Genomic DNA, 26767 nt, shown 5'->3' on the forward strand with positions numbered 1-26767 from the left:
AACTTAGCTCCAAATTAGCCTTATTTACTGGTCCTGTTGTTGCACCACAGGCCAGGTTCTCTTTCTCTCTCTCTCTCTCTGTCTAGAGATGAAAGATGGCGAGCTGAATTACTATGGCTAGGAGCCTAACATCTGAGCAGCATCTACTAATACAGGTTGTCTGCAGCCTGTCCCCAACACACGTCTCCATAGACTAGCGCTTCAGTTCCACATGCACATCCTTTCCCTGGACAATAACCAATGGACTTATTAATATGCATTCTCATAAAACTCTTGTGGGTTTGTCGTGTTAGTCTTCAAGAAACCAAACATCGCTGGGACAGTTTTTTTCCTCTTTTTCTTTTTGCTCTTGTGTGTGGTATTTGCTGTAATTTCTGTTGTTATATCTTACTTGAACAATAACCTCAAAGTGCACTTGATTATAATCGGTTGAACTGCAGTCTGTAAATATTTTGTGTTTTTCCTATGTTTTTTCTTTCATTATTTTTGGTTGTAAATATTGTTTAATCACTTTAATACATGGTACCTACACCAAATGTAAAATCATGTTTCTGTGTTACTGACCACCAGCTCCTATAGCCGAATTTAGACTTCTGTGATTTAACTAGCCTATATTGTTTATTTCCATAGCTACCTATTCAATTTATTATAGCTAATATTAAATTACATAATATTGGCTAGCAGCAGGTCCCAAAGACCCGTTACATATGCAAAGGAGTTTCCTCTGGAGCGACTCTGAGAAGGTTTTCTTTGATGAAGTTCAACGAAGGACCTTACGGAAGAGTTTTGAGTGAGCTCTTGGTGATTTGAAGAGTACACGCTGGATGATGGAAAGGTCAGCACAAAACAAGGCAAAAAGCAAGCATAGCTGTTTGTCATGGGATTATAAGCATCCACGCGATCATGTGTGTCCAAACTCCTGAGCGTTTAGTTAAATGCTTTAATAAGCAAACTTAATAGGTTAAATATAGTGCATCCTACACACATCTACTTTACTGTATTTTCCACACTATAAGGCGCACTTTAAAGCCTTTAATTTTCTCAAAAAACGAAAGTGCGCCTTATAATCCGGAGGGCCTTATATATGGATCAAGGCACTCTGTCAAAATGTTGACATTCCCATTATCACAGCTCCATCTAGTGGATGCATAACACAAACCCGGTCAAACGTTTGACTGCAGTATCTTCTATTCTATGTGCCTTATAATCCGGTGCGCCCTATATATGAAAACAGTTCTAAAATAGGCCATTCATTGAAGGTGCACCTTATAATCCGGTGCGCCTTAGTGCGGAAAATCTAAATTCTAGAAATCATTTACCAAGTTTAATTTATCAAGTAGGTACCAAAATACATATACTTCCCATAGCTGAGGTGGAAGTAAATAACGATTAAGCCGTGATAAGTGTTTAACACACAAAATTAACTTGAGTAATATGAAGCATGCAGAAAACAGAGAATACACATGTATGAGGCAACTTCTGGTGATTAGTTTCTATAACTGAGGTAGAAAACCCTACGAATAGGCTGTAATGAAAGTTAAACACACAGAAAGAATTCCACAGGTTATATAACAACATACATTATACTTAAGATATATGTACCCCAGTGGTAAACTTGGACATATAGTGTAATGGGGACAGGGAGGGTTATGATTAATCTCTCTTAATCTCTCTTACTCTCAAAAAACGAGTCACGTGACTATTAAAAAAAGTAAACGTTTATTTACTTTAAAAAAATAATAGGGTACATCTGACTTCTAAATAAGGAAATATCAGTTCATTTTACATAATTAAAAGGAAATAACTATTTGGTATTTTTATTTCATGACAGTAATTAAAACTAAAGTTTAAAGTTTATATTATTTAGCTGAATAATATTTCCAAAGGTTTTATGCAGTTAGCCTTTTATGACTTTATTCTTATTGTTTTTATGTGACTATTTTTATTGGTCATTTGGGTATTTACGCTATATAGTCAATATTGTTTGGCTGCAGGTATGAAAAAAAAAAAATGGATATACATGTGACCTGGTGAGAGACACGGGAGAAAGTGCTGGAAGTTTTTTTTTCTATTCCCGCTGGACTCGTGTGGAGCACGGGACGCGGGCACTTTGAGAAGAAAAAAGAACGCTAGAAAGTGCGAGTAAAGCTGATTAATCTGAGCGGGAGGCGCAGAGAAGAGGACCGCGGACTCTGGATGTTTGTGAGCTGCGAGACTGAGTGAGAAACGAAGCCGGAGATCCGTCTGACGGAGCGGGAGAGAAGGAGCGGAAGCCGTGAATGGAGATAGCCGAGATAGTTAGCCACGGTGGGCGTATGCTGGCGGAACTGTCGTTTAATCGCACCGCACCTAATCATCCGGACCAAAGTGTTCGTTCAGCGCACTCAATGTTTTGCAAGACCAAAATAGGCCTGCAACGTTTTGTCCCTTCGTTCAAAATGTTACCGTGAGTAAACTGGAACATGTGTGTGTGAGTGGGCCCACCATTGCATTTGCTAAGACTTGTTTCAGGACACTTGGCGTGTGTTTTTTTTTTGTTATTGTAAAGTTCTCTATGTATTTCAGATTGTTAGGAAAGAGCTAAGGGGAGGGGACTTTTGAACCACTTATTCAGGTGTAACAAGTGTGATTGAAACTACTGGGGTTTCAAGCTAAATTTTAAAGGGGTAAATATTTAAGTGTTTGGGGAATATTTTGGTTATTTATTTTTGTATATTCATTAATATTGAATTTTGGGGAAAGCTTTTATATTCTGTTTGCCAAATAATTTTAATTAATTAAACAAGGGTGTTACCCTATTTTTGCTGAACTAAAAACCATCTCTGGGTCTCATTATTTTTTTATATTTTATTGTCAAAAGGTTTTATAACTCATTAGACACTTATTAGGTGCACCTTCGTGGTATCCACCTGAACTACACCGAACCCAAGTAACTCACGTAAGTAACTCACAGAGTGGTTGTACGGGTGCTACAATTTTGAGATTGTTGTTTGTATTAAACTACAAGTGGTTAATTTCAGTCTATTGGTTTTTGGAGACAAAGTCTCTGGAATTTACAGCTGCAGAAAGGAGATGTTCCCTGGTTTAAGGTTTGTGCTGATTCTGGGCCATAGGAATGCCTTAGCATCCTTCGTTTCCTGATAAGGCTGGGGATTTATGAATTGGGGTCACCACGCGGTTACTTGGCCATTTAGTTTTAAGTTTGGGGAACAAAGAGAAATATTTTCCTGCTGTCCTGGCATTGCTGGTATGAGATCACAAAGGCACAAAAAGGGAAGGGGGGGGGGGGGGGGGGTGACATCTCCTTTAGCCATCTTGGCACCAAGACTGTGTTTTATGATGCACTAATGTTTCGATGGGGAATGGTTCCGAACTGTGGAATGCGGTGTTGGGTTCATTTAATGAAATGGACTGTTCAAGGATAATCCTACACTATAATGAAAATTAAATATGCATTTTGTTTGCTTATAAATGTTTAACTTTTGATTATAAAATGTTTGTTAAATGAATTAAATGTGGGCAGTATACTAGTTCAAACTGAAAAATGTTCTCATCTGAAATAAAGATCATAAATGTAGTGTATTCTACAAAGATTATCATTACCTTATATGTTTGTTAGAGTATATGTGTGACGATTCGCGCACCGGAGAGAGTAGAGATCCATTCGCTGGTATTTATTATCAAGACAGGGTAATCCAATTTGTGGTCAAACAAGCAGAGGTCAAGCCAAACAGACAGTCCAAAAAATAAACAAAACAAATTGTTTGGAACTCGGAAGACGAGAAAGACGAAGGGGAATCTCGGAAGACGAGAAGGCTGATGGCACGAAGGGTAAAGACTCCACACAAACAACAGGAAAAGACTGGAATATATAGGGAGACTAATGACACTAGAGTTCCTGCACCTGGTGCAATTAATAGTTGTGCAATTACTGTGAAGACAGGACCAGACTAGAGGAATTCTAGTGCCTAAGGTGAAGTGCCTAGGGGGAAGTGAGCTCACTAGTGGACACCCAGGGAAACAGAGACTGAGATCAGTGGTGACTTGCATTTGTTCATGAAGATCAGTGGTGACTTGCCTTTCTTCATGAAGATCACTGGTGACTTGACTTTGTCCTTGAAGGTCACCAGTGACTTGACTTTACTTGACTTGACTCTGAAAGGTCAAATGTGACTAGCCTTGACTCTGGAAAGTCCATGATGACTAGCCCTGACTCTGGAAGGTCAATGGTGACTAGCCCTGATTCTGGAAGGTCAAAGGGGACTAGCCCAGACTCTGGAAGGTCAATGGTGACTAGCCCTGATTCTGGAAGGTCAAAGGGGACTAGCCCAGACTCTGGAAGGTCAACTCTGACTAACCTCTGGAGGATCCACGAGCACCTGACTCGACTCTGGAGGGTCCACGAGCACCTGACTCGACTCTGGAGGGTCAACTGGAACCTGACTCAACTCTGGAAAATCACCGGGCATCTGACTCGACTCAGGAAGGTCAACGGTGACTAACCCTGACTCTGGAAGGTCAACGGTGACTAACCCTGACTCTGGAGGGTCCATGAGCACCTGACTCGACTCTGGAGGGTCAACTAGAACTTTACTCAACTCTGGAAAGTCAACGGGCACCTGACTCGACTCTGGAAGGTCAATAGGAATCTGACTTGATTCAGGAGGATCAACAGGAAAGTAACTCGACCCTGGATGGAGTCCTTCTGTCACGATTTGCGCACCAGAGAGACACAGGAGAGAGTAGAGATCCAATCGCTGGTATTTATTATCAAGACAGGGTAATTCCTCGTGGTCAAACAAGCAGAGGTCAAGCCAAACAGACAGTCCAAAAAATAAACAAAACAAATAAACAAAGGAGGGAACAGGAAAGGAACTCGGAAGACGAGAAGACGAAGGGGAATCTCAGATGACAAGAAGGCTGATGGCAGGAAGGGTAAGGACTCCATACAAACAACAGGAAAAGACTGGAATGTATAGGGAGACTAATGACACTAGAGTGCCTGCACCTAGTGCAATTAATAGGAGTGCAATTACTGTGAAGACAGGACCAGACAAGAGGAATTCTAGTGCCTATGGTGAAGTGCCTAAGGGGAAGTGAGCCCAGTAGTAGACACCCAGGGAAACAGAGACTAGACAGCGTGACAATATGTTTGATTTGAGTCAACATGATGTAGTAATTATTATTTATTAATAGCTTTACTTTAGAATACTGTTTCAGTAATTCCTGCAGCATTATCTGATAATTCTTTTTTTTATATTGAAGGGTTCACTATAATTTCATTTTAGAATAGGCCTACTCTTTCAGGTTCAAAATAATTTCTGCAGAATTATTTGATATTTTTATTTATTTTTTATTACTAATGGGTTCCCAATATTTTCACTTTAGAATACTGTTTCAGCTTCTAAGTAATTATTGCAGAATTATCTAATAATTCTTTATTAATTACTAAAGGGTTCACTATAATTTCACTTTAGAATACTGTTTCAGCTTCTAAGTAATTCTTGCAGAATTATCTAATAATTCTTTATTAAATACTAATGGGTTCCCAGTAATTTCACTTAAGAATAGGACTACTTTTTCAGGTTCTTTAATAATAATTCTTTATTAATTACTATTTGGTTACATGTATTTTCACTTTCCCTCAGTCCTTGCCTTACATGCAGGAATTGAATGAATGGTTCATGTGGTATGTGCTGAGGAGGCACACATACAGTACTGTATATAAAATATAAAAACTAAGGTAAGTTATCGCAAGGCACAGGAGTGGTCGTGGGGTTCCTATCGGGAGCTGATTTCTTACAAATCACACTCACAAACCAATTCACTACACAGACAAAAACTCAAATGTACTGCATTTATTAATATTGCATTTTCACACTACTACTACTACTACTACTATTTCTGCTAATAACATTTATATGAAAGGGTCACATTTCAATGTAATTGTATAAAACTGTTCATTAGATATTACTTCATAGTTTTTTTTTCTCTTGAACCTTAACTAGTACAGTAGATAAAAAGTAGAAAAAAATTCCCCACACAGATTTCACTGCATGCTCAAGTTGATCATGCAAATTCGACCAACAGAAAGATGCTGGGCTTGAAAGTGACATCTTTGTGAGCTGTGCTTAATACATCTCTATGCTATTGATAATGGCACTTTAACAATCTAGAATGAGGTGTCAGAAATTACCTGTTCCATAAACCTCCACCTCGCACAGCACAAGATACTCCTGCATCTTAGGAAGGTACATGTTCACATAACGACCTTCCATTCCACCGCAAGAGAAACTGACAGAACTGCCTGCTGGGACAAGTGAAGTGACACCACATCTACAGAGAGAAAGAGAGAAACCACGACACAATCAGCTGACCTGCTCAAATCCAGTTCTCCTGACACGTTCATAACTGTTTTCATAACTTCACCTGGGATTGTTGTTGCCATTGTTTTCCAGAGAGTTTCCGATGCGGATCTCTACTCCAGTCGCTCGCTCTGGACAACAGTCGTTTCTGTTGGTGATGGTCACTTTGTAAATGTAATAAGAATCCAGCAGATCCAGCCTCCACCACGGGCTGAGCTCATATGCTGTGTGGGAGCAGTATGCATAGGTTTCTTTTGGAGTGGGTGTACCTGAAGGAGAATATCTGACGCCGTCGATGGCATTTGCAGCTCCACAGGTGGAATATGTGGTCGACTGTACAGCCGTTCCTTTTAATGCCAAATTCTCTAAAAACATTTAAAGAGACAGAGGGTCAAGACTCAAATGTGTGAAGTTTCAGTACATTTCATTTGGGTGAAAATAATAGCTTTTAACCCAAAACACTCAATTCCATTTACTACAACATTCAAATCTGAAGTTAATATTTTGAATGGATCTGTGCTTACATGAACTAACCACGAGCAGTTGTATTTTTTATTAAGCAACATTAATAAAGATGAATAAATACTATAAGTTGTGTATTGGTTAATGTTAGTTAATGCATGTTAACTAATGTGACATTAGTTTCTACTTTTTACCTTCCAAGTTTTCTGAACTCCCCTGAATGGAAAAGACGCCTGTTACAAAAACAAAATATTTCCATTGCTTTCTGGGATGTAGATCAAGTTTATGTTGCATTTGATTCTTTAAAAATGTTCATAAAGAATATCTAAACAGCATCTATAATTGTACATCATCTGACTGATGTGTGACTCACCCAAAAGTAAGAACAGGTAAGAGAGTTCCTCCATCGTGTTTGTTAAAGACCATTAACCAGATACCTTTGATGGTCAGATATGACAAGAGCATCCATCCCTGCTTTTATTTGTGTTTTTTGTTTCTCCACCCTTAGGACATTCTGACTGGCAGCTTGCTGAATATATTTCACACATCATGGTACATCAAGAATTGCTTTTCTCAGAACACCTCTCAGGTCAAGTCTGATTTACTAAACAAATCTGACAAAATGCAAATGAAGATGAGGACTTTAAGGATTTTTTTTTAAAATAAATTAAATAACTAAAAAGAAGTGACTGGTACTTAAAGGGACACTAAGTAGGAATTACTCCCATCTAGTGGTGAAATTGTATTTTGCATTCAAACTAATTTTGCTCTCCAGCGCCTCGCTTTTTCAAATGCGCGTTGCATCTACGGTAGGCGATATGTACCAAAAAGTTTGACGGGATGTCTTCTAATAGCACTTCGTCGAGTTTTCCTTCAGGTGAACAGGTGTGTTATTTCAAACAAACAGCAACATGACAACTAACAAACGAATGTTACAGTATGAATTACTGACTGTGGAAAACATGAAATATTGTAATTAGTAGTTATGTCTTCTTTATTCGTTATATTTTCTGAATAATGTGCATTGTTAGATATAAAAAAAATATTATAATATAGATTGTAACACTGACTTACCTGTCGAGAAGAAAACTGGCCACTTCAGCGTCTCTTTTGAAATCTTTATCAAGCATTAGCTCTTTCCACCTAGAAAAAGCTTCCCCGACATTAACTCTTGTTTTCTGTAATCTACGCTCACGTTTCCTTTTACGTTCTATTTTTGACTGTTTTGGCGACGATGTTTTCTTCTCCTGTGGCGCGGCATATGTATGGTCCATAATAAGAATGCAATCCAGACTTTTAAACTTGCCGGTGCAGTTTCAAGCGCCTCTCACTGCTCTGCACCTGCGTTTCTGGCTCTGACCGAAAACGCGCTGTGGAAACGCGTTGGCTTAGTACTTTTTGTCCCTCTCTGCTATTATAGTTTTGCAAGATGGCGGAACTACATGGAAGCCTCCGTCGACCTACCCGTCCCATGTATATAAAGATAATAAATTCTTCATTTACGAGGATTAGTTTAAACATTGGCATAGGTATTTGTACACCATTGAGGGCATATTTATGAATAAAAATATTGATTTTAGATAATAAAATACCTAAAAAGTTACTTATTGTCCCTTTAAGGTTCATTTTCATACAGTTTTTCTTCATCTTTATGCATAGTATTCAAGTGAAAGAAAACATCGTCATGCTTGGAAAGTTCCACCTTTCCATGAGTTTTTTTTAGTGGTGTTAGTTCAAAATAAGATCAGCTCCTAAAAGGAATAATCTAAAATAAGTTGGATTAACATAACCATATTGTGTTGTTCAATGTGAGTTTTTTTTTTCTTCTTCTTGAGCATCTTTTATCATTCAAGCAGTTTATTCTGAATGAGAAAAAAAAATGATTGTTGTAAAGTGTCATAAAATCAATATGTGGAACATCTGAATGAAAACAATGATATAAATAGATGAGGAATCATGTGCAATAAAGAAGAAATTCAAAATAAGGATGCTTGTTTAAAAAATAATAAAATAAATAAGGAAAATATTTAATTGTATTTATCATTGGCAGCTTGACATGGACAGTAAAATATGCAATGTGGTGGGAAATTATTTTAGAAAAAGTTTCCACAAGGTCAAACATTTCAGGTTTTACAATTCTTGTAGGAATTTGTTATCTTTAAAATATTTCTGTAGAAAGCTAATTTGTCAGCTTTAACTTGTACACTGAGTCATTTAGTGTGATGATTAAAATACCCTAATAAATCATCAATGCACAGAAATTTTCAGCTGATTACAACATTTCTTAAATTCTGTGATATATATTTATTCTGTGTTGAATGTTTGTTTATCAGACACAAGATTATCAACAACATCTGAAAAATGACAATGTAGACAATATGATCAGCATTTGTTTACACTAACCAATTATTCATGTTGTGTCCATTTTAAATAGCATTTATTTATTTTTATTTTTTTTGCTAATTTATTTGCAATCAAGTCAACGATAACGCTGTAGATGAAGTGACCCCAACTAAGCAAGCCAGAGGCGACAGCGGCAAGGAACCGAAACTCCATCGGTGACAGAATGGAGAAAAAACACCTTGGGAGAAACCAGGCTCAGTTTGGGGGTCAGTTCTCCTCTGACCAGACGAAACCAGTAGTTCAATTCCAGACTGCAGCAAAGTCAGATTGTGCAGAAGAATCATCTGTTTCCTGTGGTCTTGTCCTGGTGCTCCTCTGAGACTAGGTCTTTACAGGGGATCTGTATCTGGGGCTCTAGTTGTCCTGGTCTCCGCTGTCTTTTTAAGGGCAGTAGAGGTCCTTTCTAGGTGCTGATCCACCATCTGGTCTGGATACGTACTGGATCCGGGTGACTGCAGTGAATAGGAAAAGGATCTGCCGCCCGCAGGTGACTTTGATATTCTAGGTATTATCAAATGGCCTGAGTTTTGAGAACGTAGCGGATGTAGTGGATTATAATGTGAAAGGAGCTCATTCAAATAATGAGGTGCTAAACCATTCAGGGCTTTATAAGTAATAAGCAATATTTTAAAATCTATACAATGTTTGATAGGGAGCCAGTGAAGTGTGGACAGGACCGGGCTAATATGGTCATACTTCCTGGTTCTAGTAAGAACTCTAGCTGCTGTATTTTGGACTAGCTGTAGTTTGTTCACTAAGCGTGCAGAACAACCACCCAATAAAACATTACAATAGTCTAACCTTGAGGTCATAAATGCATGGATTAACATTTCTGCATTTCTTGACATTGAAAGCATATGCCGTAATTTAGATATATTTTCCAGATTGAAAAGTACAGTTTTACAAATGCTAGAAACGTGGCTTTCTAAGGAAAGATTGCGATTAAATAGCACACCTAGGTTCCTAACTGATGACGAAGAATTGACAGAGCAGCCATCAAGTCATAGACAGTGTTCTATGTTATTACAAGCAGAGTTTTTAGGTCCTATAATTAACACCTCTGTTTTTTTTTCAGAATTTAGCAGCAAGAAATTACTCGTCATCCAGTTTTTTATATCGACTATGCATTCCATTAGTTTTTCAAATTGGTGTGTTTCACCGGGCCGTGAAGAAATATAGAGCTGAGTATCATCAGCATAACAGTGAAAGCTAACACCATGTTTCCTGATGATATCTCCCAAGGGTAACATTTAAAGCGTGAAGAGTAGCGGCCCTAGTACTTACACCCCAGCAGAGTCGGAGCGGAGCTGCTCTCTGACAACATCTCCAGGACACTCCGCTCCATGTGACTAGTAAGACAATTCTCAGATAACTATTATGATGAGTTTTGTTCCACCCACTTAAATGATAAAAGTACTTGCACTGTGAAAACTATTAAGACTGTGTCTGTTCCCCGAATAGTGAGGTCAAAATATAAATATAATGTAGGATCTAGAAAAAATCTTATCGTAATTAAACCAGAAAAATGTAAAGTAAATGAACAAAAACAATTTTTAAAGTTTGGGCTCATAAATATTACATCACTCACACCAAAAGCAGTTATTGTAAATGAAATTATCACAGATAATAGTTTTGATGTACTCTGCTTGACTGAAACCTGGCTAAAACCAAATGATTATTTTGGTCTAAATGAGTCTACTCCACCAAACTACTGTTTTAAGCATGAGCCCCGTCAGACTGGTCGTGGCAGAAGTGTTGCAACAATATATAGTGATATTCTCAATGTTACCCAGAAAACAGGATACAGGTTTAACTCTTTTGAAATACTTCTGCTAAATGTTACTCTCAGACATGCAAAAGAAATCTAATGTATCTCTTGCTCTGGCTACTGTGTATAGACCACCAGGGCCGTATACAGAATTCCTAAAAGAATTTGCAGATTTCCTCTCAGACCTTCTAGTTACAGTTGATAAGGCGCTAATCATGGGAGATTTTAATATTCACGTTGATAATGCAAATGATACATTAGGACTTGTGTTTACTGACCAAATAAACTCCTTTGGAGTCAAGCAAAATGTCACCGGGCCTACTCATCGTTTTAACCATACACTAGATTTAATTATATCGCATGGAATCGATCTTACTGCTATAGATATTGTACCTCAAAGTGATGATATTACAGACCATTTCCTTGTATCGTGCATGCTGCGTATAACTGATATTAACTATATGTCGCAGCGATACCGTCTGGGCAGAACTATTGTTCCAGCCACCAAAGAAAGATTCGCAAATAACCTGCCTGTGATCTATCTCAACTGCTATTTGTACCCCAAAATACACATGAATTAGACAAAATTACTGACAACATGGACACTATTTTCTTTAATACATTAGAAGCTGTTGCCCCGATCAAATTGAAAAAGGTTAGAGAAAAACGTACTGTGCCATGGTATAACAGTAATACTCACTCTCTCAAGAAAGTAACTCGTAGTCTTGAACGCAAATGGAGAAAAACTAACTTAGAAGTTTTTAAAATTGCATGGAAAAATAGTATGTCCAGCTATAGACAGGCTCTAAAAACTGCAAGGGCAGAGCATATACACAAACTCATTGAAAATAACCAAAACAATCCAAGGTTTTTATTTAGCACAGTGGCTAAGTTAACAAATTACCAGACGCCACCTGTTTCAAATATTCCACCAACGTTAAATAGTAATGACTTTATGAATTTCTTCACTGATAAAATAGATAACATTAGAAATACAATAGCGAATGTAGATTCTACAGTGTCTAACACTTCAGTTTCATCCATCGCACCCAAAGATAAACTGCAGTGCTATACAACCATAGGACAGGAAGAGCTAAATAAACTTATCACTGTATCTAAACCAACAACATGTTTATTAGATCCTGTACCCACTAAATTACTGAAAGAGCTGTTACCTGTAGCCGAAGAACCGCTTCTCAATATCATTAACTCATCGTTATCTTTAGGTCACGTCCCAAAACCATTCAAGCTGGCAGTTATCAAGCCTCTTATTAAGAAACCAAAACTAGATCCTACTGTACTGGCAAATTATAGGCCTATTTCAAATCTTCCATTTATGTCTAAAATTTTAGAAAAAGTTGTGTCTGCTCAATTGAGCACCTTCCTGCATAAAAATGATCTGAATGAAGAATTTCAGTCAGGTTTTAGGCCCCACCATAGCACAGAAACCGCACTTGTTAAAATTACAAATGACCTGCTTCTTGCGTCAGATCAAGGCTGCATCTCATTTCTAGTCTTACTTGATCTTAGTGCTGCGTTCGACACCGTAGATCATGACATACTCATAGATCGATTACAAAACTATACAGGTATTCAAGGGCAGGCTCTAAGATGGTTTAGATCCTACCTGCCCGATCGCTACCATTTTGTTTATTTAAATGGGGAGTCATCTCATTTATCATCAGTAAAATATGGAGTGCCACAAGGATCCATCCTAGGTCCCCTTCTATTTTCAATATACATGTTGCCCATTGGTAATATTATTAGAAAATACGGAATTAGCTTCCACTGTTATGCTGATGATACTCAGCTATATATCTCAACGAGACCAGATGAAACTTCCCAATTATCTAAGCTAAGAGAGTGTGTTAAAAATGAAGAATGTGTGACTGCATCATATAATAACTTAATTAATAATATTGATAGCTCATCGTCTAGCTGACTACGTCTTGTATTATTATTATTATTATTTTTATTTTTTTCTAAAATCCTGTCAAATGTGCACAAACTACTAGCTATTACTAAATATTGTAGAAACATAATTTTCTGTAAAGTTGCTGTGTAACGATTTGTTTTGTAAAAAGCGCTATACAAATAAACTTGAATTGAATTGAATTGAATTGAATAGTACTGAGCCTTGAGGTACTCCATACTGCACTTGTGATCGATATGATACCTCTTCATTCACTACTAGGAATTGATGCCGGTCAGATAAGTACGATTAAAACCATGCTAATGCACTACCATTAATGCCAACAAAGTGTTCTAGTCTATGCAAAAGACTGTTGTGGTGAATAGTGTCAAACGCAGCACTAAGATCCAATAAAACTAATAGAGAGATACACCCACGATCAGATGATAAGAGCAGATCATTTGTAACTCTAAGGAGAGCAGTCTCAGTACTATGATACGGTCTAAATCCTGACTGGAAATCCTCACATATATCATTTTTCTCTAAGAAGGAATATAATTGTGAGGATACCACCTTTTCTAGTATCTTGGACAGAAAAGGGAGATTTGAGATTGGTCTATAATTAACTAGTTCTTTGGGGTCAAGTTGTGTTTTTTTTTATGAGAGGCTTAATAACATCCAGTTTGAAAGTTTTGGGGACATATCCTAATGACAATGAGGAATTAATTATAGTCAAAAGAGGACCTATGACTTTCTAGTATCTTGGACAGAAAAGGGAGATTTGAGATTGGTCTATAATTAACTAGTTCTTTGGGGTCAAGTTGTGTTTTTTTATGAGAGGCTTAATAACATCCAGTTTGAAAGTTTTGGGGACATATCCTAATGACAATGAGGAATTAATTATAGTCAAAAGAGGACCTATGACTTCTGGAAGCACCTCCTTTAGGAGCTTAGATGGTATAGGGTCTAACATACATGTTGTTGGTTTAGATGATTTAACAAGTTTATACAATTCTTCCTCTCCTATAGTAGAGAATGAGTGGAACTGTTCCTCAGGGGGTCTATAGTGCACTGTCTGATGTGATACTGTAGCTGACGGCTGAATGGTTGCAATGTTATCTCTAATAGTATCGATTTTAGAAGTAAAGTAGTTCATAAAGTCATTACTGCTGTGGTGTTGGGAAATGTCAACAATTGTTGAGGCTTTATTTTTCGTTAATTTAGCCACTGTATTGAATACATACCTGGGGTTATGTTTGTTTTCTTCTAAAAGAGAAGAAAAGTAATCAGATCTAACAGTTTTTAATGCTTTTCTGTAGGATATGTTACTTTCCCGCCAAGCAATACGAAATACCTCTAGTTTTGTTTTCCTCCAGCTGCGCTCCATTTTTCGGGCTGCTCTCTTTAGGGTGCGAGTATGCTCATTATACCATGGTGTCAAACTGTTTTCCTTAACCTTCCTTAAGCGTAAAGTGGTTTAAGTTGTTCTGAGGTTTTGGATATGCTAAGGAATTTGGATACATCAGGAAGATAACTTAAAAATCAGTCTTTTGTGGTAGAAGTGATGGTTCTTCGATACTTGTAACAAGAAGTAGAATTTACAATTTTGGCTATATGAAGTTTGCACAAAATTAAATAATGATCTGAGATATCATCACTTGGCTGAATAATTTCAACACAATCAACATCAATGCCATGTGACAGTATTAAATCTAGAGTATGATTTCGAAAATGAGTAGGTCCTGAAACATGTTGTCTAACACCAATAGAGTTCAGAATGTCTATAAATGCTGATCCCAATGCATCTTTTTCATTATCGACATGGATATTAAAATCACCAACTATTAAAACTTTACCTGCAGCCAGAACTAACTCGGATGTAAAATCACCAAACTCTTTAATAAAGTCTGTATGGTGCCCTGGTGGCCTGTATACAGTAGCCAGTACAAACATAACAGGGGATTTATCATTAACATTTGTTTCTCTGGATAATGTTATATGTAGCACCATTACTTCAATCGAGTTATACTTGAAAACTGCCCTCTGAGAAATCCTGAAAACGTTGTTATAAATTGAAGCCACACCTCCACCTTTGCCTTTTAGACGTGGCTCGTGTTTATAACAGTAATCTTGGGGGGTGGACTCATTTAAAATAATGTAATCATCAGGTTTTAGCCTGGTTTCTGTCAAACAGAGCACATCTATATTATGATCAGTTATCATATTATTTACAAAAAGTGTTTTCGTAGAAAGGGATCTGATATTCAATAAGCCAAGCTTTATCATTTGTTTATCCATATTGCATTTGTTTTTTATTAGTCAAGATAGTCAACCAAAATGTTTCAGATCACAATGTGACCTTACAGCCAAGGGGAGTGGTTGCTGAATGTTCAGTGGTAGACTGGATTAAGTCTGTGCCTCCTTCATACTGGCACTTCACAAGTCACCACATCCCTGATGGCAAACCTTTTGGCTAAGTCTAATGATCCTGTGACTCTGTACTTCGTTGACTCTCCTATTTCTGGGGAGTTCAAAGCTCACATAATTGAAAGAATAAACCGGGAAGTGTCAAGTGCGTTTGCCAGACATGATCTTGATGTGGGACATGTGTCAGGTGTAGCAAATCGGATAGAGCTGATTGACCACACTCCTTTTAAAGAGCGTACCCGTCGGGTCTCACCAGCTGACTTTGAAGATTTGAAGAAACATCTATTAGATTTGCTTGCTAGTGAGATCATTGAGGAATTTAACAGTCCTTATGCTTCCCCAGTTGTACTGGTGAGGAAGAAAAATGGAGATTTAAGAAAGGTGGTTGATTATCGTAAACTCAATAAACTGACTAAAAGAGACGCATATCCTCTCCCAAGGATTGAGGAGACGTTCACTTTGTTGTCAGGATCTAAGTGGTTTTCGGTCCTAGATTTAAAAAGTGGATACTATCAGTTGGAAGTACAAGAAAGTGACCGTCCCAAAACAGCATTCACTACGCCATTTGGAAACTGCCAATTTCGACGTTTACCACAAGGACTGACACATTCTCCTGCAACATTTCAAAGAACCATGGAGAAAGTCATGGCAGGTTTGAATTTGCAGGAAGTCATCACTTTTCTTGATGACTTAATAATTTTTTCAGACACACTTGAACATCAAGAGGATCGGCTCATGAAGGTTCCCCAATGGATTTCTGTAGTGTAGATTTTTTCAAACTTCCGTCAAGTATCTGGGGCATGTTACTTCGGCCCAAGGTATACATCCTGATCCAGACAAGATTTCTGTCATAAAGGAATGGCCCATTCCAAAAACTGTCAGGGATCTGAGGGGATTCCTAGGGTTTGCCGGATACTACAGGCACTTTGTTGAGAGCTATTCCCAGATAGTTAAGCCTCTGAATGGGCTACTCCAAGGCAAATTTTCCACTAGACGGTTGTCACCATCTTATCGTGTTAAGGGTAAAGCACAGTCTCTAGCTGCGAAGTGGGATGATGAGTATCAAGCTGCATTCGACACTATCATTCAGAAGCTTACAACTGCTCCTATTCTGGGTTTTGTAGATTGGAAATTACCCTATATTCTTCACACTTATGCCAGCATCAATGGCCTTGGCCCTGCTTTATATCAGGTTCAGGATGGAAAGACTAGAGTGATTGCCTATGCCAGCCGCGGCCTGTCAAAAAGTGAGAAAAACTATCTTGTGCACAACTTAGAATATTTAGCCTTTAAATGGGCTGTGTGTGAAAAATTTCACGATTTTCTGTATGGCACAAAGTTTACCGTACTAACTGACAACAACCCATTAATATATGTGCTTACGACGGCTAAATTGGATGCGGCTGGCCATAGGTGGCTCGCAGCTTTGTCAATGTACAATTTTGATATAAAGTACAGAGTGGGCAAAACGAATGTAGACGCGGATGGGCTATTTCGATGTCCTCAAGAACCATTTACTGACCATGCAGAGACCATCCAGATAGATGAACGAATTGCAAGTTTGTTGAGCAAAGCAGAATGTGCATCTAATGAGTTTGAGAAGTTTGGTCCGGGAGAAATCAAAGCTGTGTGTTTGTGACATTCTGTATCTTGTGAGATGCATACTCCACAGCAGTTTGAGGAGGGAGACTCGCTGGAAGGCAGTGTTATCCCAAGTGCCGCTGTGGAGATGTTACTGATGAAGATGTAGTTCCTGATGATTTGATAGACCCTGAAGACTTGCCTGGACCGACTGCTCTAGCTAGTATGACTCCGGCTGATTGGTACAAGCTACAAAGAGAGGATGTATCCATTGGTAGGGTAATTAGTCTTATGTGGAGAACTTGCGAGCAATGTATCAAGAGAAAGGCCCATGTTCAAAGGGCTGCAAAGCTAGTGAATATCAAAGCTTATTCTCCCTTGGAGCTAGTTTGCATTGATTATCTTTCATTAAAGCCAGACTCAAGTGACACCCGTAACATCTTAGTCATCACTGACTATTTCACAAAGTACTCCTGGTCATTTCCTACAAAGGACCAAACAGCCAAGACTGTGGCTTCAGTGTTGTGGGAGAACTTGATTTGCCATTTTGGTTTCCCAAAAAGAATACACAGTGATCAGGGGGCCAATTTTGAGTCTGAACTCGTGAAGGAGTTGTGTACAATAGCTGGCGCACTACACCTTATCACCCAAGGGGAAACCCAGTAGAAAGGTCTAACCGAACCCTCCTTTATCTACTGGGAACCCTGAGTGATAAGAAAAATGAACATTGGAAAAAAAATGTCCGTCTCTTAGTGCACGCATATAATTGTACTAGGAATGACTCGACTGGTGAGTCTCCTTTTCTTTTAATGTTTGGACGCCAACCTCGTCTTCCAATTGACCTTTGTTTTGGGATTAATCCGAAGGGGTATAATTCCAAAACTCACACTCATTATGTCAAAGAGCTGAAGCGAAGACTGAGGTATGCATACCAACTGGCCATTCAAAACACTGAAAAGAGGCAATTGATGAATAAAGCCAGATGGGATAAGAAAGTTACAGCTGCTTCAGTTGATGTTGGCGACCGTGTCTTGGTAAAGAGCGTCAACATCAGAAGAAAACACAAGATCGCAGATTGCTGGGAATCCACTGTATATGTGGTGACAAAGCAGCCAAATACAGAGATCCCTGTTTACGTCATTTAGCCTGAGAATGGTGATGGACCTGAGAGTGTCCTACACCGAGATCTTTTGCTCCCATGTGGATTTCTTCCAGCTAGTCTATCTGAGGATGATGAAGTTTCCACAGTTGCAGAGACATGCCTATGCAGAGTGCATAACAGCCACTTGGAAGAAGAATGTTGTGGTGAAATTGTGGAAGCTGAGAGTCCACATATGGCTCTGAATCCTCATGCCCCAGAGGTTCAGCTGGGGACAGCATTGCAAGATGTCCCTGATTCTTCCTTGAGCCACAGTGTGTCAGATGATCATGAGATGGAAATTAATGCAGGTGACCTGCTAAGAGATGAATTTGTTGAGCGTGAGATCCAAGAGGGTTGTGAGACTGAAGTATCGGAAGATGTTCCATCTTTAGTGGAGGAAGTTGCTGATGAGTCAGTGCAACATGAGTTGAGTGCTGAAGAGAGACATGATTCTCTTTTGAGGTTGAGAAGGTCCCAAAGAGAAAAGAGACCCCCAAGTAAATTGAAGGATTATGTTGGTTGGAAAGTGCAATGTGTGCGACAAAGTGTAAATGTAGAATCACAACCCAACTATTTCAGTCAAGTACTTGAAATGATGCAACAGCAGATGAGGGTGCAACAAACTGTTGTTTAGCCTTATGGGTCATGTTTCAAATTAAATCTCTGAACTCAAAGTGAACTGTTGTTTAGCCTTAAGGGTCAGTGTAATAATATAAACTCCATAATCATCGGGAAGAAGGAGGCGGGAACCGGCGGACAATCCAAATGAAACTTTAATATTACCGGAAATTTTTTTTTTCCTCTCTCCCCTCTCTTGTCTCTGTTGCTCCTGTTCCCGCAGGTCCCTGTGAGCGCCCCCCAACCCCCCCCCCCCCCCCCCCCCCACACACACACACACACACAAACACACACATACGGAGACCAAAGCACACACGAGATATAGGCTAAGTTAATATAAATATGTAAAAATGTATAATATAAATAATATTTATATATATTATCGATTTTTACATATTTGTATTAATTTATAGGCCTATGTCTGGTGTGCACTTTGGTCTCAGTGTGGTTCAAGGCTATACTTTAATGAATGCTATTTAATTTAACAAAGTGTCACACACTGCTGTGATTGTAAGCCTGGATATCTTTTTCGATGGCCTTTTAATGAAAATGGAATTTCAGAATCACATACTTAAATGTTTAATTGCCTACAATAGATTATTTATTGATTATATTGAATTAAATCTCGCAGGCCTAGCCTATTTGTAGTCAATCTTTCCAAAAACAGAGTTGGAAGAGAGTTCAAACTTACCAGTACTGAGGAGTGCTGAGGCAGGTCCAGCTCAGTTTGTTCTTTCTGAAGCCGTTGTTTCTTTTGCCAACTATGGGAGAAAGCGTTCGACACAAACCCATGGCCCCGGCAGTGCGTTCCTTTTCTGCGTTCATGGAGTTAGTGACGGCTAAATGGAGGATGTGGCCGAAGCATGGTAGCCATCCCCATCCAAGTTTTCTCACCGCAGCTACAATGTTTGCTCCGTTATCACTAGTGACACAAGCCATCCTTTCTTTAAGAGCTGATCGCAGAGCATCGGAGAGATTATCACTTGTGTGACTTTCTGGCATGAAGGATGTCTCCAAACACCTTGACTTCAGCTCCCAGTTGGTGTTCAGGTAATGAATTGTCACGCTCATATAGGGCATCATATTAACGCTTGACCACATATCTGTTGTGATACAAAAATGGTCAGCGTCCTTTAACTCGGGTGTCAAACTGTCCTTCATTTTCATATACTTCTCTGGTACTGCCTTTTTTGAAAAGTATTTTTTGTCGGGGGGACATATTGTTTGTCGAAGGCCTTTAGCATCGCCTTAAAGGCTGGCTTCTCGACTAAGTTAAATGGCAACTTTTCCTCCACTAGGAGGCGAGTCACACTATCCGTCAGGGTTCGCCACTGATGGTTGTCGCGTTGGTACTTAGTCCCTTTAGCAAACGAGTCTGCGATGCCCAGCTGTCGTCCCTGGCATGAGGTTGTGGGCCAATCTTCAGACGAAGCACTTGTGGTGCTCCCAAGGGCAGCAAATGTTGCCGAATGATGGATTCGAAGATGTGTCCTCAGGTTGGACGTATTTTAAAGTAATACCGGAATCTTTTTGTAGCAAATTCTACAAATGGGCTCATTAAAATTGCCTGGAAATCTTTTTTCATCAGGTTCAAAGCCAAAATGTGCCCATATTGGCGACGTGTCATTTGGCTTTGCCACTAAGTTAGCCCTCTCTGCCATGTTTCGATGGAATAGTAGCTTAAATGCGCAATTGTCGGCTGCGCAACCACGTGAGAGAATTAAGCAGAATAAGCACTAAAAACTGCAATTAAAAACTGAGGTCCTGCTTTTTTGGCTTTCTCATGAGTCATCCGCCTGTATTTTATGCTTTAGTAAAATGAAATGAAATTCAATATATAGGCTACAAGACATTACACAGGTACTCTAGGCCTAATAGTCAATACAAATGGAATGCTATTAGCCTATTAGAGGTGCATAGATACATTTTTTTTAATCTACATTAATCTCACTGTAATCTTGGAATTAATTTAGATTAAAATGGCTCATTTGACTTCTGCCGAAGGCATTCAGATGTGCGGGCCAATGTTTTTTTTTTTTTGTGACGGTGATGAAGGTTACAGGTTTAGACCCGCGGTAGGCGTCACGTTACAGCGGTATTGCAGTAATGTGGTAACCGTCCCAGGCCTAATTGTATTTAATTTTGTTGTGAAACAGAATTAATTATTTAACATAGTGTGTCGATGGTTGACTGACATCACTTGCGCGCCAGCTCGAGGTGAGAGATGCGAGCCGCATTTCGGCTGCTGCTTAATCTTTTACATCCTCGCCATTTCTTCTTTAAATGAATGCCTGAACTGTTTTGCTGCATTAGGTAAGTCATAATCAGTCTTATTTTCCGCATATTTACGAACAAATTTGTTTGTTAATGTAAGATGATGTGGATGATTAATTCTGTTCTTGAAGCAGACAAAGTGCACAAAAAGTAAATTGTTTTGTTATATTAGTAGAAGTGTTAAACATGTTTATACAATCGTTTTTGGGGAAACAATGTAAGTGTAAGTTATCAATGTTATTTGAAGTTAATGAAGTTTTGGCTGACGTCACTTGCGCGCCAGCTCGTGGTGAGAGATCTTTTACATCCTCGCCATTTCTTCTTTAAATGAATGCCTGAACTGTTTTGTAGCATTAGACTGATTCATCGCGTCGTGGTCGTTTTGGATTCGTGCCAGAAGGGGAGAAACGAGTTGGATTTCATTACGGATGGATTGTGCAATCAGAGGATTAGTTCATAAGGAAGGAAAAGTTTTTCTTCATCGTTCATTCCAGCAAGGATTCTGTAGGCACTCATACACACACTGACTGAACTGAGCTAAAACATTTCCTACTTCATTCAGGACTTTGGTATTCATCTACATTTTTTTTCATAGTATTATTATTATTATCTGTATTTTTTTATCTTCAAACTTATTTGTTGACTGACAGCTTTACTGTTCAGTGACTGAATTGTGATCAACTAAAGATTTTTTGTTTTGTTTTAGAAAAGGTTTTCAAGCATACTGCAGTGCAGTGTAATGAAGAAAAGAGAAAGTTATTGAATACAAAATGTGCAAACTGACTTCTGTGTTATGTGCCTCATTCAAGCAGTTAGTGACTAAATTGAGATCTGAATTGAATGCAAGTGCAGACACATTTTATAAACACATTTTTTTATCCTGTGTTAATTGTGAGAATGCATTGGAGTGCTGTTTATCATTTCATATTAAAGCACGAAACAAACTATGATCATGTACTGTTGTAGTTATGTCGTCAGTTAAGTCATGAAGTTACCAAAAAGGCGACTAAAGCTGCCTTAAAACTGTGCATGTAAGTATTTGTTATATGACTCAGATTTAAGAACATGTCTCTGAAATGGTTTTTCAGTCTGGCCTGGAGCAGCAGCACTACTTCCCTCATCTAACACCCAATTCAGCTTCTCAGCTCATTACAGAAACTTTAAGAGTTGCGGTGAGTGAAAAAAGATAAAGAGTTATGAGAAACTATGATGCATAATCTCATAACCAGCTGGTGTGATGCTGTTCATCAAAGAAAAAAAAGAAAGGAGGGATAAATCAATTACTTCTGTAGCTTTAAGGATTCATCTTAATTTATTAATTTTTATTTGTATTTATTAATCTATATTTGGGGAAGTCGTAGCATAGTGGTTAGAGAGTTAACTCTAAGGTTGTGGGTTCGAGTCAATACCACGACTGCGGTGCCCTTAAGCAAGGCACTAAACCCCCAACTTCTCCCCGGGCGCCGCAGCATAAATGATGCCCACTGTTCCGGGTGTGTCAAGGTAAGTCAAGTCACTTTTATTTATAAAGCACTTTAAACAAAATACATTGCGTCAAAGCAACTGAACAACTTTCATTAGGAAAACAGTGTGTCAATAATGCAAAAAGACAGTTAAAGACAGTTCATCATTGAATTACGTGATGTCATCTCTGTTCAGTTTAAATAGTGTTTGTGCATTTATTTGCAATCAAGTCAATGATATCGCTGTAGATGAAGTGACCCCAACTAAGCAAGCCAGAGGTGATGGTGGCAAGGAACCGGAACTCCATCTGTGACAGAATGGAGAAAAAAACCTTGGGAGAAACTAGGCTCAGTTGGGGGGCCAGGTCTCCTCTGACCAGACTAAACCAGTAGTTCAATTTCCTGGCTGCAGTAAAGTCAGATTGTGCAGAAGAATCATCTGTTTCCTGTGGTCTTGTCCTGGTGGTCATCTGAGACGAGGTCTTTACAGGGATCTGTATCTGGGGCTCTAGTTGTCCTGGTCTCAGCTGTCTTTCAGGAATGTAGAGGTCCTTTATAGGTGCCGATCCACCATCTGGTCTGGATACGTACTGGATCCAGTCGACTGCACTGGCCCTCTGATCTGGATACAGACTGAATCTGGTGGCCACGGTGACCTCGGAATAAGAGAGAAACAGACTAATATTAGCGTAGATGCCATTCTTCTAATGATGTAGCAATTAAATAGGGTGTTATGGGAAGTGTTCTTGGTTCTGGTTTACCTAATTAATGCAGCCTAAAAATCCTTTAACGGATTTTGATATAAAAAGCATATTAATATGTTATGTGTAAGCCAGTTTAAGGAGATTTAAACTGCAAGAGTGTGTCTGCCTCCCGAACAATGTTAGGTAGGTTATTCCAGAGTTTAGGCGCCAAATAGGAAAAGGATCTGCTTCCCGCAGTTGATTTTGATATTCTAGCTATTATCAAATTGCCTGAGTTTTGAGAACGTAGCAGACGTACAGGACTATAATGTAAAAGGAGCTCATTTAAAAACTGAGGTGCTAAACCATTCAGGGCTTTATAAGTAATAAGCAATATTTTAAAATCTATACAATGTTTGATAGGGAGCCAGTGCAGTGATGACAGGACAGGGCTAATATGTGACCAATCACGGAAAGTAGGGACACAAGTCGGTTCTGGGGCATTTTGAGTTATTCACAGATTCTGAAAGTGTAAGTCTCCAAGCTTTCCAACGATGTGTTACACATGGAAATCTGATAATATTTGGAGAAGTTATGGCTATTTGAAGGTAGGCACTCAGAAAAGCTCAAAAAGCAGAACATAGCCTTTAAAGATTGTGCAGTTCTCACTGCTACGAGTGACAATGGGGCTCATTTACATCTCATTTAGATAAGCCATACCCCCTGCATAGCAACGATAGACACAACGGGAAAAATTGGACCGCATACTATTAATAATAAAGGAGAATGTGCATTGTAAATGTCAGTAATTTATCTTTTTTGATTTTTATAAAAATGATTTAGAGGCTGAAATATGTGAGTTTGATCTTTTTATAAAAAAAATCTTTAATCTTTAAAATGTGGCCATCATTTTTAATGTTATTATTTTAATGTTTATGTAAACAAAAAGTACATATTGATGCTAATTTTATTTGTTATTTGCTGGTTTTCTACATAAAACTTGGTGAATTGATTTCATTGTGTAGCATTAGGACTTTTTTAACAGGATTCTGTGATAACCGATGAGCTAGCTAATAACAATAGGTAGATATGGGAAGGTCTAAACATGGACTAAACATGCGATAACGTGTACGTGTTCTTAGAATGAACACAAAACGACAAACTTTGATGTTTATGGAAACTCACCCCATAAGAAACAAAAGTATTCTCGCAGATCTCGATGCCTCCAATGAAATAAGTCGTTCGGGCACACTTTCTCTTTGTCAGGGTTTTCTTTGTGGATGTAACCATCTCCGAAGTTTGCACTGTGCGTCTGTTTGCCTCTAAATGTTACGGATTTTCCCCATTTCTCTGTCTTTATCCCCATCAAATGTTACTATCGATATAGCCTCTGATATCTTATGGTCCAACTCGTCTGACGCCAGTCCAATACATTCTTCCTCGTCTTCATCTTCGCTCAGTTGTAGATTAGGGATATTATACAGTCTTATTATGCCGCTTTCATCATCGCTCAGATCGTCTTCAGAATCAGTGAGCACTTGTTCATAAGCATCCGGATTGTCGAAGAAGTACTTCAAACATTTTCGGTGTAACGGCCACGGTTTAGCTCGTTTGCGTTCATCTTTGCGGCGTCCATCTTCATTGAAATTTGATATCAGCTAGAGCCGGCCAGAGCGCTGCATATTAAGTAGCCACGCTTCCCTCGGAGGGCTGGGCAATAACAAAAGAAACAAATGCCGGCTTATCCAGTATGGAAATACAGACAGACAATGAAACGCCCCTACTGCGTGCTAGAATCTCCGACAAACAACCTGATTTCAACCTCAAAATGTAGGCTTTTAAATATACCAATACTGCTATCTCAAACACGGAGAGGCTTCTTTGTGATCTCAACTAACAGATTCTGCAAAAAAATCACCAATTTTGAAAAGAAAACGCTTCTTTCTCATTTTGCTCGAAAGTTGTGCTGCCGACTTGTGTCACTGGTTTCCGTGACGGGTCACATATAGTCATACTTCCTGGTTCTAGTAAGAACTCTTGCTGCTGCATTTTGGACTAGGTGTAGTTTGTTTACCAAGCGTGCAGAACAACCACCCAATAAAGCATTACAATAGTCTAACCTTGAAGTCATAAATGCATGGATTAACATTTCTGCATTTGACATTGAGAGCATAGGCCGTAATTTAGATATATTTTTGAGATGGAAAAATTCAGTTTTACAAATGCTAGAAACGTGGCTTTCTAAGGAAAGATTGCGATCAAGTAGCACACCTAGGTTCCTAACTGATGACGAAGAATTGACAGAGCAACCATCAAGTCTTAGACATTGTTCTAGGTTATTACAAGCAGAGTTTTTAGGCCCTCTGATTAACACCTCTGTTTTTTCTGAATTTAGCAGTAAGTAATTACTCTTCATCCAATTTTTTATATCAACTATGCATTCCATTAGTTTTTCAAATTGGTGTGTTTCACCGGGGTTCGAAGAAATATAGAGCTGTGTATCATCAGCATAACAGTGAAAGCTAACACCATGTTTCCTGATGATATCTCCCAAGGGTAACATATAAAGCGTGAAGAGTAGCGGCCCCTAGTACTGAGCCTTGAGGTACTCCATACTGCACTTGTGATCGATATGATACATCTTCATTCACTGCTACGAACTGATGGAGGTCATATAAGTATGATTTAAACCATGCTAATGCACTTCCACTGATGCCAACAAAGTGTTCAAGTCTATGCAAAAGAATGTTGTGGTCAATTGTGTCAAACGCAGCACTAAGATCCAATAAAACTAATAGAGAGATACACCCACGATCAGATGATAAGAGCAGATCATTTGTAACTCTAAGGAGGGCAGTCTCAGTACTATGATACGGTCTAAATCCTGACTGGAAATCCTCACATATACCATTTTTCTCTAAGAAGGAAAATAATTGTGAGGATACCACCTTTTCTAGTATCTTGGACAGAAAAGGGAGATTCGAGATTGGTCTATAATTAACAAGTTCTCTGGGGTCAAGTTGTGTTTTTTTTTATGAGAGGCTTAATAACAGCCAGTTTGAAGGTTTTGGGGACATATCCTACTGACAATGAGGAATTAATAATAGTCAGAAGAGGACCTATGACTTCTGGAAGCACCTCTTTTAAGAGCTTAGATGGTATAGGGTCTAACATACATGTTGTTGGTTTAGATGATTTAACAAGTTTATACAATTCTTCCTCTCCTATAGTAGAGAATTAGTGGAACTGTTCCTCAGGGGGTCTATAGTGCACTGTCTGATGTGATACTGTAGCTGACGGCTGAATGGTTGCAACTTTATCTCTAATAGTATCGATTTTAGAAGTAAAGTAGTTCATAAAGTCATTGCTGTTGTGGTGTTGGGAAATGTCAACACTTGTTGAGGCTTTATTTTTCGTTAATTTAGCCACTGTATTGTATAAATACCTGGGGTTATGTTTGTTTTCTTCTAAAAGAGAAGAAAAGTAATCAGATCTAGCAGTTTTTAATGCTTTTCTATAGGATATGCTACTTTCCCGCCAAGCAATACGAAATACCTCTAGTTTTGTTTTCCTCCAGCTGCGCTCCATTTTTCGGGCTGCTCTCTTTAGGGTGCGAGTATGCTCATTATACCATGGTGTCAAACTTTTTTCCTTAACCTTCCTTAAGCGT

General features: G+C 38.7%; 1 protein-coding gene across 1 annotated transcript in view; it reads right to left on the reverse strand.

Moving 5' to 3' along the window:
- LOC128017570 (fucolectin-like) overlaps positions 1–26767 on the reverse strand; it is a 376457-nt gene that overhangs the window by 318045 nt on the left and 31645 nt on the right. The window lies entirely within an intron of this gene.

The sequence above is a fragment of the Carassius gibelio genome, chromosome A7 (assembly GCF_023724105.1).
Source record: "Carassius gibelio isolate Cgi1373 ecotype wild population from Czech Republic chromosome A7, carGib1.2-hapl.c, whole genome shotgun sequence".
Lineage (NCBI taxonomy): Eukaryota > Metazoa > Chordata > Actinopteri > Cypriniformes > Cyprinidae > Carassius > Carassius gibelio.